Genomic DNA, 16,659 nt, shown 5'->3' with positions numbered 1-16,659 from the left:
AGGAGCAGTGCATGTGGAATTAGGACAATGGCTGAGAGCAGGTTTTCTCACTGCAACTAACAAACCTATACGGCATGAGGCTGAAATGAGAGAGCTTGCTGAAGCTCTGTTGTTGCCTAGCAAAGTGGCTGTGATTAAGTGCAAAGGTCATGGAGCAGGAACTGACAGGGTCACAAGAGGAAACAATGCAGCAGATCAGGCAGCAAAACAGGCAGCAGGCTATGTTGAGCGAATGATTTTTATGTGTTCAGAGACAGACTTGCCTCCCCCTGTTGATTGGACTGATTTGATGCAATTGCAAAACAAAGCCTCTCCACAGGAAAAAACACTGTGGAAAGCTAGAGGGGCGACTGACACAGGAGGAGTATGGAGAGGGCCTGACGGACGCCCCATACTGCCACCTGGACTGAGACAGACTGCCATGGAGGAAGCGCATGGGGTAGGCCATGTGGGGTGTCGTGACAAACTGTCATTAAATTTCTGATTAACACTTACATTCCTAGACATGGTTAACCGAAAGAAAAAAAAGAAGCATGCTTTTGGTACTGTTTATCATCCACAATCTCAAGGAAAGGTGGAAAGGATGAATCAAACCTAAAACAAAAATTGGCTAAAATCTGTGCACAGACCAAATTTATATGGGTTCAAGTATTATCTATTGTATTGATGTTCTGGTAATAACGCCATATAATCTACACCCTATGAGCTTCTTACAGGTCGACAGTTTCCTGGACCAGCTGGCCGGCTGAGACTGAAGAAGCATGCAGTATGGTATTAATATAAACCATAATATAATGAATTTGAAGCTTTGGTGTTAGAATTTGTATTACAGGAGAAAGGAGAGATGGTGAGTCCAGAAGGAGCCACACACAGCCGAGTGGGTCCTCCTGAAGGTGATAAAAGGAAGTGGTCGGAGCCGAGGTGGACAGGTCCCTACCTAGTGACGGAACGCACCTCTCACGCGGTTCGGCTGAGAGGAAAGGGGGACACCTGGTATCACTGGAACCAGTTCGCAGGCGCAGAGGAGCCTCAACGCTCTCTACAGGACGTCCAAACTGATCTGAGGGCACAGATGTCTGAATCGGCTGATTCAGACACAGATCCTGTCACAAAAGGGGCAGAATAATCCCCTGACAGAGATCAAGGATCCCGGGTAGTCTAACCCCAGGGATCCGAAGAAAGAAGACACATCCTGAGGACGAGAGGACCAGAGAACCAGGCGGGGTGCTGGATGGACGAGGCAGACGGACCGAGACCCACCCGTGGACGGCTGAATGACACACTTTTGAACATTCTTACTGTAGGATAATTTTCATTATATTTGAGCTGTTAGGAGTATCTGGGGGCGGGAACGGTGAAAGACCGACCGATTAAAATACCCCCACATACTATGATGTATAACATGTTTCGTTTTATGTACTCACATGATATGTTTTTTAATACACTACATTTTTCACAGAGTTTTTCTTTTTTGCACCTTCATTTATGGTTTTGACAAGCATACACACACACCGGGTGTTTGGACTTTACTCACAGTGTTGTTACATATAGATGTCACTTTTACCCATAGTTTGTTTGATTACACACAGTGTTTTTCTATCTGCTGATGTGACCGTTTGTTGTTTCTTTTTGCTTATTTTGTGTTGGACTCTTAGTAGAGTCCAAAAGGGGGAATTGTGGAAATATATGGTCAAACTTGGTCAAAATATATGTCTGTCTGCATATATGGTAAAAGTGTATGGTTGTGCATAGATCCAGACCTCTGGCTGAGGTCATAAAGCATTCTGATGTTTAATGGTGTGTTTAGATATTCGAACTGCAAACCCCTAGTTGACCCAGAGATGTAACCAAAGAGACAAGATATACTCAAGGCCGTAACAGGAGGATCTGTGAGAATACACACACACCCTCACATCAGAGATGTGAGTGGGAGAACTTCAATGTCTTTTAGTTTCGTATACGCCTTCCACCTTGTGATTATTGAATATGCATGTTTCACTGAAAAACATTACCTTTTATGCCTTTCTATGTAAATGTAACCACACCTTGTTGTGAGATTAATAAAACGAGCCTAATGCATGGGACCGACAGAATGCAAATGGTCAGCTGCAGGAGCAGATCGAGGGGTCTGTATTGAGCTGTGCATTCTCCCTTTATATAAAGGCGAAACTGAAACTGATCAGTACTGGTTTTCATTCAATGTTCTGTGCATCGGGGACGGAGTCTGGGAATCCGGGGTGACCAGATTAGGTCACAACACATGACCAAGACTGTAATAAAGGTTCAAAAGAATCCAGTCCACATTCACCTTTTCTATTAAAAATGAGCCATTTTGTGTGTTTTTTTTTTCAATTTTCAGCACCACCCCTTATAAAATATGTGATTAAAGGGTTAAAATCCTGGGGGAAAATGATTTTTTCACTACTGTTGATTAGAACTGAAGTTAATTAAAAGGTCTATGCAAAAAAATTTCAAAAAAATATTTATCTAATATATTTTTAAAACCGTTAAAGTTAGGGGACGTTTTTGTCCCCGAACAACACATTAGGAAGAAAAAAAGAAAATCCAGTGCTGTGCAAAAACTAATAATGCAATAAAGTCAATTTTTTTACTGATGTTTGACATGACCAAGACTGTAATAAAGGTTCAAAAGAATCCAGTCCACATTCACCTTTTCTATTAAAAATGAGCCATTTTGTGTGTTTTTTTTTCAATCTTCAGCACCACCCCTTATAAAATTGGTGATTAAAGGGTTAAAATCCTGGGGGAAAATGATTTTTTCACTACTGTTGATTAGAACTGAAGTTAATTAAAAGGTCTACGCAAAAAAATTTCAAAAAAATATTTATCTAATATATTTTTAAAACCGTTAAAGTTAGGGGACGTTTTTGTCCCCGAACAACACATTAGGGTAGTGTTTGCGAACAATGCATGAGGGTTAAACATGCACCTGAGCTGCAATGTGTTTTTTGTTGCAATATAAACAATGGTTCTTTAATGCCAAACGAGTCAACATTAATCCTCCTGGTGTTAATACGGCTTAAGATTTTTTTTTTTCCAGATGACAGTAAACATGTATTTTACACATTAATCCCATTAACAACAACAGAACATGATACTTTACAGTGTTTTTATTGTGCACGAATAAAACAAGTGTTTTCTGTCCATTGAAGTGATTTTCCAGTTCACAGGATGAAATTTGCATCAAATTAAAAGAAGATATTTAATCCACACTTTTCTGTTGAAACATTAGCACATTATCAGAAAGAATATTGGTGTTTTGTCACAAGTTTTGTACATGTATGTTCATACAAATCAGCAAATGACTGACATTTTAATATTGCTGGATTTTCAGGTAACATCCATGCATACTCACCACTCATCAACATCTGACGTCAGAAGTCAAAACTCCAGAAGTGTGTCTGAATCTTCTTCTGCAGTACAAAAGATCATGTTACACCAACAGCACAGGAAGTATTCAATCAGGTTTAAAAGTATCAGTAAGACGGTGTTGGAGGTTTACCTATAACCCTGCAGTGAGGAGTCACAGCATGGCCTCAAACAGCCTCACATTTCTCTAGCAGACGCTACAACAAAAGGCAGAAGCACTGCAGGCTCAGCCTCACTGGATAGGTCTGCACATACACAGGTTTATTTAACATGTTCTTAACTTGTAGGATGAGGAAAAGTTACCGTGTTTATGACCAGTGAGCGCTCACACCATCAAAGCTGCTGCTCCTTAATGGAGAATCCTGGAAAAAGACTCAAACTTTAGGTACATATGTTCAGAGGGGGAAAAATATGTTTGTAAAAACAGGTATTTAAAGAAATACAAGTCTACATACTCAACAAAACAAGTATGAACTGTAAGGCAGGAAAAAGTGGACACACCATCGGTTTGAGTTCTGTCATTTTGTTCAAAAGCAGGGCAGCAGGTGCTCCTTTCCAACAAAAATAAACTAACTTACTTGTTAAAGCAGAGTCACATCAGAGTATTAAAGTCAGCCAGGAGGTCTGAGCAGCTGAGATATGAGCTCACAGGTCCTGTAAAACAAACAAACACTTAGCATAGAGTACTGAATGATGATAAAGAGACCACAGCAGTTTTTTATGGACACTTGGGAGTGAGAAGCTGCATGATGTTTTATAACACATGTTCAAATATTAGGGCTGGGTAAAAAAATCGATTTAATCGATTTCGGATCGATTCCATTTAAATTTTGCACTATCGATTCACAGGGCATGAGATCGAGTTTTTTTGTGTTGTGTGATTTTCCTCCCTCAGCGCTCTGGTGCGTGATGACGCAGCTGCGCAGTCGTACGTCGCGTCATTCAGGCACGCAGCCAAAATGGCTAAGGCAGGGAAAACACCGCTCGGCAAGCCATCCCAAATGAAATCCGAAGTGTGGAATCATTTCAAGTTTAAAAGGACAAAGGACGAAGAGCTTGATAAAACCAAGGTAGTTTGCAAGATATGCCAATCAGAGCTCAGTTATTGTAGGATTACTACAAACCTCAGAAACCACCTGACAAGGTACCACACTACGCTAAACTTAGCTTCCGACAGTACACCGCCCGGAGCAAAACAAAAGAAACTGAAGGACCTGCCAGCATTACCGTCAGAGTCTCCGTGGCCCATAAAGACAACAGAGGCCATCGCAACTTTTGTTTGCAGAGATTTACGCCCATACTCGGCAGTGGAAACTGAAGGATTCCGGCAGCTCATTCAGGTGCTCGAACCACACTACGTTATGGTGCAGCGTAAACATCTGAATGAAACTGTGATCCCCGTGATGTATACATCTGTGAAAGATGTGACACGAATGAAAATACAGTCAGCAAATGTCAATGAGCTCCTTTTCCTCAACAAGGATCTCTGTGTGACAGTTTAAGTTTACTGTCTACGATTGTTAATATTTAATACTAATACTAATTTTTTCATGTAAAAAGTGCAATTTTCTGCAACATTCATATGAGCACTTTTTACATTTGCACTTTTTTTAATACAATAGGATAAGACAGTTTTGTTTACAGTTACATGTGAACTGTCAAATTTACAAAATAAATTTTATTTTGCAACGTATTGTATATTGTCATTATTTAAGAGCAGATTGAATCGATTCAGATTGAATCGAATCGAATCGAATTGAATCGTGATTAATCAATTTAAAACCCTAAGAATCGAAATCGAATCGATCTAGGAAATTGATGGTAATACCCAGCCCTATCAAATATGTACATCAGTAAACACAGAATCACTATTTTAAACTTAAACTCTACATGAAGTCTGTCCAGTTTGTCTGAAGCGTACCTATAACCCTGCTATGAAGAATCACAGCATGGCCTCAAACAGCCTCACATTTTCTAGCAGACACTACAGGAACGGACAGAACCACCGCAGGCTCAGTCTTGTTGGAAAGGTCTGCCGGTTTATCAGTTTGACACAAAATCTCCCCTGAAGCTAATTAATGAGTGTGTGTTAGCATGAAGTGAACACCACGAGGACTAACACATCCACGTGGGTTGTGACGTCATATTTCTGCAACGAAAGTACACAAACTCACCTTTCTGTACCAATTCTGTGGTTTCCAGGCTTGTTTTCAGGCTGTACACACAATATAAGTAACAAACTGCGGCTGTTACAAACTCGCATGTGTATCGCTAATATGGCTAACAGGCTGAAATAAGAGTTTAGAACGTTTAAAATGAAACTTCTTCAACAAAACCGGAACTTTAACACGACTACAAATGTTTTAAATCCATCCACAAAACCAGTTACTTGACATACTTTCTCATTTAAACTGGATGGAAGTGGATTAATCAAACTCACCGCCATGTTGGTCCCCCTACACTGAAATCAACGCCAGTGACGAATCCGGATGTGACGTGTGTGGAGTTTAAACACGGGGTCTCCCAGCAGGGGGCAGCAAAACACCAAAGATGGCGGCCTACATCAGAAGTAAATTAAACCGCTTCTTCTATGAAAATTAGATTTTTGGAGGGCAATGGCAATAAATACGTACACATTTTAAAATAAAATGTAGTTTAAAATTAATTAAAGTAATTACTAAAGGTTACACTGTGGGTTAAATGAAGCAAAAGACTCATATAATGTGGTAAAATGTTCAATATACCCTTTGTTAATTTATATTATTATTATATTTTTTTCATAAGGGCTGTAGTGATGCACAAAAAAACTAGGTTTTCATAATAATAAAGAAAATTACTATAAATGATAAAAAGGCTGCTTTGATTTTATGTATTTTTTCCTAATGGATCCCTGCGTCAGACATCTTTTAAAGAAACCGTCACCTTGTACAAACAATTGAAAAGTGCTCAGCCATTGTTTTTGACTATTTGTGTGTAGGAGGGCTGTTATAACCCAGCCGCTTCTGGTGGGAGTTGGCAGCTCTGGAGCATCCACGAGGAGGACGCTGGTGGTGGATGACTCACACTGCATTACAATACAAGCCATAGAGGAGCAGCCGTCTGCACCATCAGCAGACGTCCAGGATGAATTTAAGCTTTGTCTGCCTGCAGTGATGCTGACCACTCGCCCAACTGACACGGCCTGCATACAGAGGAAGGCTGAAAACACACTGACTGAATCTGTGTTTAGACAACAACAACACAGGCTGTTTTAGCCCAACACTTAAAGGGAGTTTGTGTATTTTCTAAAAACAAAACAGGAACATCTTTGTTGAAGCTATAAATAATCAGATTTTATCCGGCATCTGTGCAGTCACCATCAAACAATAAACTGCAGACACATCAATTGTTCCATTTTAACCACATATCCCCAGGATTGATTCTGTTTGTGCCGCCCTAACATGTCTGTACAATACCAACAACACAAAAAGTTCACATCAGGCAAAGCTCGAATGGATTTACTGGAACAAGGTAATCACATTTACAGAGCAGAGATCTTAAAATAACTCACTGACCAAAACGCTTTTCAATAATTCGTTTTACATTCGATTAAGATATCACAATGAGAAGGGCCAGCAGCTACTACTGAGATCATGTGTTTAGAATTTTTGCAGGGGAAGTTGGTGAATTTAGAAACTATTTAAAGTGACAAGTGACGGGATTTTCTTACACTTACACTTCATTAATTTTAATTTATCACCAAATAAAAGTTTTAGTGTTTCAGCTCAACCCACAACTGGCAGGCAGTGCTAAAGCTCCTATAAGCCCTCTGTACAGGTACCATTAGCAGCTTGCTGGTGAATGTATCGGAGCGAATAGCAGCTAAAGAAGCAGACGGTTCCCTCAAGAGATGGTGGAGACCAAAAACAGAGCAACAAGAGAGATAAATATTGAACCTACAGTCATCAAGTGTAGACAAATACAAGTAAAATCAATAACAGTGTTTAGTCTTTAACTAAGCAGTTAACACCACCAGCTCCTAAGGTCTAAAACTAATATTTTCAGACCAAACTAATACTTTTAGAGCAGCATCACTAAAGGAAAGCAAAGACCTTGAGAATCTTTATGGCGCTGAATGCCAACACAGGCTATTCTGCTGAATCAACCTGCAGGCGTCAGAGGATTGACCCGATCACAGAAACCACACCTTCACCAAACTTGAGCAGTAATCTACCTAAAGGCCTGTTGGCCAGCACACAGCTCAGTGATGGCTGTCCCAAATGTCGTCACCGCTCTTGGATGCTTTTGACAGTGACGCTCTAAGAACACTCTGGCTGAGAGAGAAAGAGTCTTTTCTCCGAACTACTTATAGTCACCTAATAATACTTTAAGTCCAGCTGCTGGGTGTGTTTTTTTATCCTGTATTTGTGTCACTCTTACAGGCAGCGTACAATAAAGGGGTTTGTTTGAAACTTAAGTGAGAGTTGTGTAAGCAGCATTAGGACCACAGAGGGTCGGCATGTGAATAATGGCTTTGTGTGAGTCAGCTGACCCCCATCACTGTGAGCTATAGGAGACGCCACTGTGTCTGAAAGGCTGCTAGAGTTAATGATTAATTATTATTAATTGATCATTAGTATCTGTAAAGGCGAGGGAACTAATCACCGATCTAAAATCTGAAGGCAAACCAACAATGATATCCAGTTTAAAGTGATGTATAATGTGATGATCTGTCTCCACTTTAACTTCACTGAACTCAATTTTAACTGGCAGGGCCCCTTCTGTTTGAGCCTGTGTGTCGTGGACTCTTGCTTCAGTCTGAAGTGGATGCTACATCCCTGACACGCAGAGCTGGGGTGCAGCTGAGGCTCCAGCTGGTTTCCCCCCCACCACCCACCCCATACAGTAGCTCTCAGCTACTCTTATGAAACCACGCTGTGAGTTGAGAGGCTTTGTAACATTGCACTTTTCAGGATAATTGAGGTTTGATTCAGACTTTGGCTTTAATGAGCACATAATCCTTTTCACCTGACCCCCCCCCCCCTCCTGCCTGCTGAAATGAGGTGAAGTTCTGCATTCCTCATTCCTTAAAACTGGTGTGGAGCCCAGAGTGGGCAGCACAGATAAAATGTAAACACATCGTGGCATGTGACTGAAAGTGAGATTGTTGTGTCGGTTGCAGTATCCAAAGCCAAAATTAGACAATTATTTTAATCTCTAAAGTAAGTATGGATAATAATTCTTTAGTTTGATGGAAAAATAAAAATATAAACAGAATAATGTTTGTATCCTGAGATTCTCTCATCTGCACAGCATAGGTTTGTAAACATGGACCCAACAGAGCGAATTTAAAAGCAGAAATAATAATCCTGTTCCTCGGGCTCTTTAGTTTTCCATCTTGCCTCAATATGGTTAAACAGAGTGCATCCAGTGCATTGATTTGCGTGCATGGTTGTAAATCGGGAGCTGGATCGTACACTAAGAAGTTTTCCAGGACATGATTTTCCCACTGCACACACTGAGTCAGCCGCTCAGCGGATGTTCTCTCTCTGCGACTCTGACTCAGCCCTCAGCCCTCAGCATTTTCTCATCTCCCACCCTCCTCCTCCTCCTGCTCCTCCTCCTCCTCCTCCTCCTCCCATGTGCTACCACATCACCACCTCTCCATCTATCCATGCCCCGTTCCACCACCAGTGCATTTCAATTTCAATGGTACTATGAAAGGCTTAAGTCCGGGATATTTAAGGAGCTCTAATAGCCTTATCACATGACTTAGGTGTCCCAGCTTCATGACTCTGCAGGTACTCCTTAGCTCACTTCCCAGCGTCACACCTGCCCCTTTTCCTTCTGGGAACGTCACATCATGAGTTAATTATATATCTCTTGTAGGAGTCAGGATGCTTAAATAAGTCTTATCTCAGACTAATATGTCCTGTACATGGGAGCGTGTTGTGCCCTGTGCAGAATCATTGAGCCGGACACCTCACTCACTGTTTGGATTTCACAACCCACAGCACAAATTACTCATGAGTGTTTCAGTTCAAGAGGACAAAAATGTTTTGTTCCTGAGCACAAAACAAGAACATGTTGCACACAAAGTGTAACTCCCAAGGTAACGCAACCACATCGGTGATAAGAGCCTTTTTATATGGTCAGCATCTCAATATATTGTTGCCTAATCAAACACGTGTCGCAGTAGTCGAACAGATTTCTTCCTCTCAGTGGGAGTTGATGTTTGCTTTGTTGACACATTTTATAATAATCCTTGAAATACAGGCCCTAAAAACACCAGGGACACATCGAATCTTCACATCGAGTCTTTGTTTTTTTTCTACTTTCCGACTAAGGTGTGAGACAAAGGGGATTTATTGGTCCTTTTGTTCTGTCACATGTTAGGAGCATGTAGTGCTGCTGACAGAGGAGTGACTGATACATCTGAGCATGTGGAAATATCCTCAGGTCACAGCAGGGCTTTGATTCACACGCAGCCGACACACTTAATCTGATCTGTTCCCACACTCTGCGGCTCAATAATGGAAAAACACTCAGATACAAACCTGAAAACACACTTCTCCCTCCAGACGTGTATACATTTATCCTGCTTTCACATGTTTCTGTGGACAGCTGGGGCTCGAATCAAATCTTACTTCCTTCAGTTATAAAAACCTGGGACTGCTGATTGTTGTCTTTTTGTTGAACTTTTGAATTTTGGTTGTACACAGCACGTCCATATCTGTCCATGTTCATATTTGTTGTGAAGACACTGAAGAAATATTGTTTTTACACAACATTATGATGTCACAGAGAGGTTGACCTTTGACCTCTGAATAACAAATGACTCTCTAGCTTTATTTTGGCATATACATTCTTGAGTTATCACTAAAAACAATAATATCCATCATCCTTGAGTCAAACGTTTTGTGCCAGGTCTTAAGAAACCGAACAAAAGGTGTTTCTGAGACACCATGCTCAAATAAAATGTTTCCACTATGCTGCAGCTGCACTTATTGCTGTTTTTGTCTAGTGTTTCCTGTAATAACAACACCATAGAAAAACAAGGCGTCATCTTAGTGCCAAAGTTCTTGTGTCGTCCCTGTTGGCTCAGTGATCAGGAGATAAAGAATCAGTCCAACCCAACAAGTCGTCTTTAGAAAAGAAACATCTCAGGCCAACTTCACCATCCATCCAACTTCTCAGCCCACTTTGTCCTGTTCTAAGGGTCACGGCAGGGCTGGAGCCTTGACTAGCTGTCATGGTGACCAGCTGTTGCCAGTCCATTGCAGGGCCAGCAAAGAGAAACAACCACTCAAACCACCATTAACCTAACATGCACATTTATGAAGGATCCTGAGAAGGTGTAAACCCCACACAGAAAGGCCACGGCCAGATTCAAACTGTGAGGTGACCGTTAACCGTTGCACCACCACACTGCCCTTCACCCATAAAACCAGGATTGATTTTAAGCCTAAAACACTTCCCTAGCTGCCAATATTTTCTCACATGTGGCTGATTGAAGGTACACTCGTTTGCTCTACACATATCCAACTGTAAAAACGTAAAAAAAAAGTCTCAGCCTTAAGTTAAATCCTCTCTGTAGTCTTTGTGTGCTATTCCCTGCATGGCAGTGGTACCTGCTCCAATGTTTGTCTCTTCCTTCTATTTTCCTCACATGGCAGCAACCTGGCAAAACCGTGCAGGGCTGCAGCAGAGAACCCAGGAGTGGATCTGAAGCCTGATTTGATTGCTGCTGTGATTATCACTCCATCAGACAGGCAGTAATTGTGAAGTAGATGTGAGGAGGCAGACAGAGGCGGGGGGGCTGAGCACAAGCAGCTTGAAAACAGTGGAAAGTCAGAGGGAGGAGGTTCAGGACAGAACATGTTGATCTGCTGCTCATAATAACGACGCTGTTTCTCGGCGTACCTGTGGGTGTTCACTGCGCCTCCTGGCAGGAGTCAAGTTATCTGGGCTTTGATGGTGCTGGAACTTTTAAAAAAATCTACACAGGGGCTCCAGCGGGGAAATCAATTAACAGAGGCTAATGGCACCACGGCTATGTTTTTCCCTCTGATGGATTTAATCCATTTATTCACGTTTTAGGGAGAGAGTAGTGGGGAAGGAGGGGGGGGGGCATTATCACCACAGTACTCAACACGTCTGTGTACATTTATCAGATTATCTTTTTTTTTAACGTTCTGCCTAAAAGTGTTCTGAGCCTGTGTGTCACATTTTCACTGTACGTGAGCTGCTAACAATGCTGCTGGCCTTGAAGGCAGGAAGTACTTATTATAGCCCGGAACAGCGACTAAATGAGGATTTTTTTGTAGTGGCTACCATTTTGTTGTGGTTGAGTTTTATTTACAGAGTAAACGGATGTGGAGCTCATTCCCAAAAATGAATCTTACACCACAGATAAAATGTTAGTGCATGTGTAGAATCTAATTGGACCCAATTTATAATAATATTCTGCATTTTATGTCATAGAGAATTATCTTCAGCCATAAGAAGAATGAGCAGTCCCACAGATGGTGGTGTGACCCCACAGAGCCCTGACCTCAACCATCACAGAGTCAGTCTGGGATTACATGTCGAGACATGAAGACACAGAGACAGACTAAAGCCACAGAACTGTGGCTGGTCCTGCAATAAGCCTGAAAATGACCTCCCACATAGCTGCAGGTCCAGAATTGCTTTGAAACTCACAGACAAGAGCACTTTTTTAGTGCTGTTTTGTACTTGTTATGCTGTAGGTAGCAAAAACTGTGGAGAGAAAACTTATTAAACTCATATCTCAGCTCCAGTCAGCTTGAAGTCAAGCAGATGTTTTTAAACTGGCAGAATCCAGACAAAAAAAAGACCAAAAATTGAGAAAGGCAGCATTAAAGACATGCAGGCTTCAATGAGATGTGTGCTAGTAAAGGTGCAATTCTTGTTTCTGCAGTGTAGTGCATGAGGAGCTGTTCAACAACATGATGAAGCTGCTTGGATGAGCAGTGAAACGTCCTCAAGAAAACTTTAGCTGATGCTACTGCTGAAGTCCATGTCCACCACAGTAACGCTGCTGTCATTCATTTTGTCTGTTTAGCCACATTTTAACCTCACATTTTGGATTAATTTCACATCATCTTGCACTGCAACATCTAGGTTTGTGCTAGTAAAACATTCATCCTGTACAAATCACTGACTGTGAAGTCATTCCTCTGTTTTTACCCACTAAAGTCTATCCTGTTAGCTAACGTGCAGGATATTCTGGTCTCTAAAGGGCACCGTCAGTGTGACACCAAGGCCAGGTGAGAAGGCTGTAACCGTGGCAACAAGCTGCCAGGACCTGACATTTTGCAGCCTGCCTCCCCCAACTGATACCTGTGACCCCGACACCTACACACTCACATTTCAATTAACACAGAGGAACATTTAGCCACAGTACAGTAATACTGCTGAGTCATCCATTAGAAGAACACTGGAAATAAACTTCACTGCACCAACCTGAATGATCTGAGTCATGCCTGAACTATTCTACCGTTATGCAATGTCTTCAGTGTGGCATAATGTACTCTAATAATGTCCTGAGTGAGCTCTGACTGAGGTCATTGTATCAGTCAGCATAAAGCTGATTTAAATCGTACTTTTAAATGTGCTGCTCTGCAGGATGGAATTTTCCAGCAGTGTGTGCTGTCAGCTGACTGCAGCTCATCAATGAGACCATCACAGTTCAGTGCTCTCAGAGGCACACTGATCCTCTGGCAAGTTTCCACGTCAGTGGGCTCAGTGATTAGAGCGCTCATTGAAAAAAGAGGGACACGGCTGCAGGGATCTGTCTTTAAGTCTATTATCTGCAGCCTGAATCCTACAGGATTCTCTGCTAGCCTGACCTGAACTCATCTGAAAACATAAAGACACTCACTAATTATTTCAGATGTGGTGTTTTCCATATTTATTTTCCAGTTTTTTGATAATTACTCGTTTCATGTTGACTCTATTGAGGCTCTGACTGAACTCTCACCTCATGATTGTCCACGTCTGCGTTTGATGTGGAAATTTACGCTTATTCTGTTGTTTGCCTCTGTAATTCCAGCCTGCCTCAGCTATTTGCGGGAAACATAAATATAAATTTGCAGACTTCTGTGAACTGAGAACCTCAGCAATCATTAAATGAAGAGTTTGAGTGCAAATTGGCAAACGTTTGCATGCTAGGAAGGGGATCTTTGTTGATATTTTAGCATGTCAGCTCTCTAAAGTGAAGAGATATTTGTTGTGACAGGCACACCCTGATGATTGTACCATATGCAAATATCTGGGCTGTTTTTAACGGTATGGTAGCTGTAGTTCATCAAATGCAGATGATCTTTTGTAGGCCTTTGTCTGTCTGTCTGCTTACTTTGCACGTCTATAGTCCAAGTTGAGCAGAATTACATAACATGCATTTTTATGTGACACCACAAAGCACCAAATATGTGGGATGTCAGCTGTGTATTGAGTAACTCAATGTTTCTCACGGCTGACACTTAAACCTGTTGACAGCTTAAAGGGACAATGTTTTCTCATCTGACATTGTGAGTATGTTATGGTAACGTATGAGCAGGAAACAGCAGAGAGAACAGATTCAATAACAAAAAACAAGGTGCTGTCTCTTAGTGAACTCTGCTCAGCAGCAGCCGTCCAAAACCGGACAGTAACAAACGTACATAACACCAGATGTCTGCAGCCGTCCTGGGTGGCGAGATGCTATAATTAGCCAGACACACTTGAGTCCAAGCCAAGGAAAGAACATATCTGCAGGAGTCCGAACCATCTCCAAGTGCTGCCGGGAAACACTCCACACACGTTTGATGTCTCTGCAGGAAACACTCATGACATAAAAACACACTGGCTGAGCTGTGAGGGAGCGTCACACAGGCCCTGAAGTTTCTACCTGAGACAGCCCCGTTTTAAAAGATAACCTACATACAGAGCTGCTTCTTCTTTTTTTTACATGAAGCTTTTTATGTGCTGCAAAGAGATTAAAATTCTGCAGCATCAGTTCACAGAGTGCAGCTGGTACGAATCAGAGCTTTAATCTCTTGAAGTTTGCTGTGTCTGGGTGTTTTTTTTTCACTGATTTCAGCTTGTTTGTGTCCCTGCTCCTCCAGCTGTTGTTGAGATATGGCGATGAGAGAAAAAAGCAACATTTCAGGACATACAGTGAAGTTCATTCAGGTGTTCACGGTTCAGTCTGTCCTCAATCTAAGTCATATCAAGGCTCTTCAAAAAAGCAGCAGACGGAGATTTTCCTTAGAAAATCTGTTCTATGTTGTATAAGAGTCTATTTTAATTCGTACCATGATTCTTATCTAAGTCTTACTAATAGTAATAGTTGGTATTTGCAGACTGAATTGGACTGTTTACCAACTCGCCCAAATGTTTTGCTTTGCAATTCTCTTCTTTATGGAAAAACAGAGACTCCAGCACCACCGAGCGAGCTGCCGTGCTGTGGAACAGACCGACAGAAAGTGAATAACAACCTTCATTCATTTTGGTTTCTTTCTGTTCTGTTTATGTGAATGCCAAACTCTGAGTCACCGGTGCGTGGTCGGTATCGTCCAGACTATAGTTCTTGTTTGGGTGCATTATTTCTTGGAACCTTGTCATTACACCAAATCTTCCTGAATATAACTGCCTGTTAAATGAAAATGGCATGTTTTTACTCTTCGTTATTTAGTGGTGAGACTGCACAGTGAAACTGTCTGCTTTTATTTTTATATTTTTACAGACTATTAAGTCACATATTACATAAAACTGTCTGAATTTCCATTTTATAAATAACACTGTGTTTATAAATGGATGGATTATTCTCATCCATATGAGAACAATAAAAACATGACATTAGGATTAGGATAAACATGCACACCCGATTGTCTTGTACCTGTCAGATTCATTGATATCATAATCTCTCTCTCTCTCTCTTTCACACACAGACACACACACCCCCCTGTCCATCCCCCCCCTTCATCCATTCATCCCCCCCATTCATTCATGAAGTCAGATTAAGTGCGCAGACGGCCTGTTAATCCCTGCATGCACTCTCCTCACCAATCCCTGTCATGTATCCTCAGTGCATTGTGAATCTGAACTGTTGTGCAGCAGATTTTTTTTTTTTGAATGAATTTTTTGGTTTCCAAATTATTATGAATTATGCACCGTGGCTCAGATAATCCTAATTACGCACTCAGAAGATGCATAATCCAGCCAACACCAGAGAAAGAGAGAGAGAGAGAGAGATGCAGAATATTGGTCAGGCACATATTGGATAGTGGCTGCAACAGAAAGACAAAGAGAATAAAACACTGCAGATTAATAAATGTATCACTCATTGATCATTTCTTATTGACAGCTGTGCTCTCAGCTACATGCTAACAGGAGCTAGCTGTAAACATGTTAATGTCAATCAGGCATTTCAACATGGTTGTCTATGGTTAATGACTCGACTTTGGAGCCACCCTCAAGTGGCTGTTTGTGGAACTGCAGTTTTTCGCATTTCATTTTTTAAAATGCAACTTGGCCTGCTCAAAACAACAAATTACACACAGTTGGCACAATAGTAACACCAAAATAACACCAAAAATTGCCGTCAAGGTGAGATTAAACTGGATTATAGTGGAGTTTTATGTTCTGTATTTTAGACATATTGTTACTTTTCTTGATGATTACCATAGAGCTGCGACATTTTCCTACCAATTACCCAACCAGCAGATTTCATGTGCACCTAATCACATGACTACAAGGAATGCAGAGCTACACAAAGAAAGGATGATGGCTAATGTTGTTTTCCAGGTAAGGACATGCTAGATTTAGCATTAAAAACTAACTTTTGAACATGATGATAATCACAAAACAATCACATATAATAATTTTTCATTTTTTTAATTCAAAGCCTGCCTTTATGTATTTAACAATAAGATATTGTGATTGGTTGCTCGAGTCCTCTTTCAAAGGTCAAATGTCTGAATCCAGTCTTGCTGAGCAACATACCGCCCTGTTAACGAGATTAACTTCCTGTCCAAAGTTAGGCCAAAGGAAACTGATTCTGCTTCATGTGTCTTCATGTCCTCATGGGGACATGTTGGAGCAGGTAAAGAGTTAATATTACATAAGTCTCTCATCAGATACTAGCCTAATTCACCTCATGTGCTTTGGTGCAGGAATGCTTTCCCTCACGAGGAGAAATATCAGCAGAAAATATGTGTAGTACATTTGATGGATGTGCTCATGAGGGGAACATGGAGGCACGGGATACAGTGAGGTCAGGAATGC

At 41.3% G+C, this 16,659-nt stretch overlaps 1 long non-coding RNA gene and 1 other non-coding gene across 4 annotated transcripts; both read right to left on the bottom strand.

Annotated features, from left to right (window-relative positions):
• Positions 1 to 3,116: 3,116 nt before the first annotated feature.
• Positions 3,117 to 5,861, bottom strand: LOC114431628 (uncharacterized). 3 transcript variants are annotated; one of them, XR_003670183.1, is made up of 5 exons: positions 5,565 to 5,861; positions 3,969 to 4,044; positions 3,694 to 3,752; positions 3,524 to 3,587; positions 3,117 to 3,434 (listed from the first exon to the last, which is right to left on the bottom strand). It is a non-coding gene; the product is annotated as an uncharacterized LOC114431628 (long non-coding RNA). The 3 variants fall into 3 exon arrangements; XR_003670182.1 differs by having other exon boundaries at positions 3,524 to 3,752; XR_003670184.1 differs by lacking the exon at positions 3,524 to 3,587.
• Positions 5,295 to 5,428, bottom strand: LOC114432750 (small nucleolar RNA SNORA9). The gene has a single exon (XR_003670314.1). It is a non-coding gene; the product is annotated as a small nucleolar RNA SNORA9 (small nucleolar RNA).
• Positions 5,862 to 16,659: the final 10,798 nt, after the last annotated feature.

Source organism: Parambassis ranga, chromosome 2 (assembly GCF_900634625.1).
Source record: "Parambassis ranga chromosome 2, fParRan2.1, whole genome shotgun sequence".
Classification (NCBI taxonomy): Eukaryota; Metazoa; Chordata; class Actinopteri; family Ambassidae; genus Parambassis; species Parambassis ranga.
This window is presented reverse-complemented; position numbering and strand designations above follow the sequence as displayed.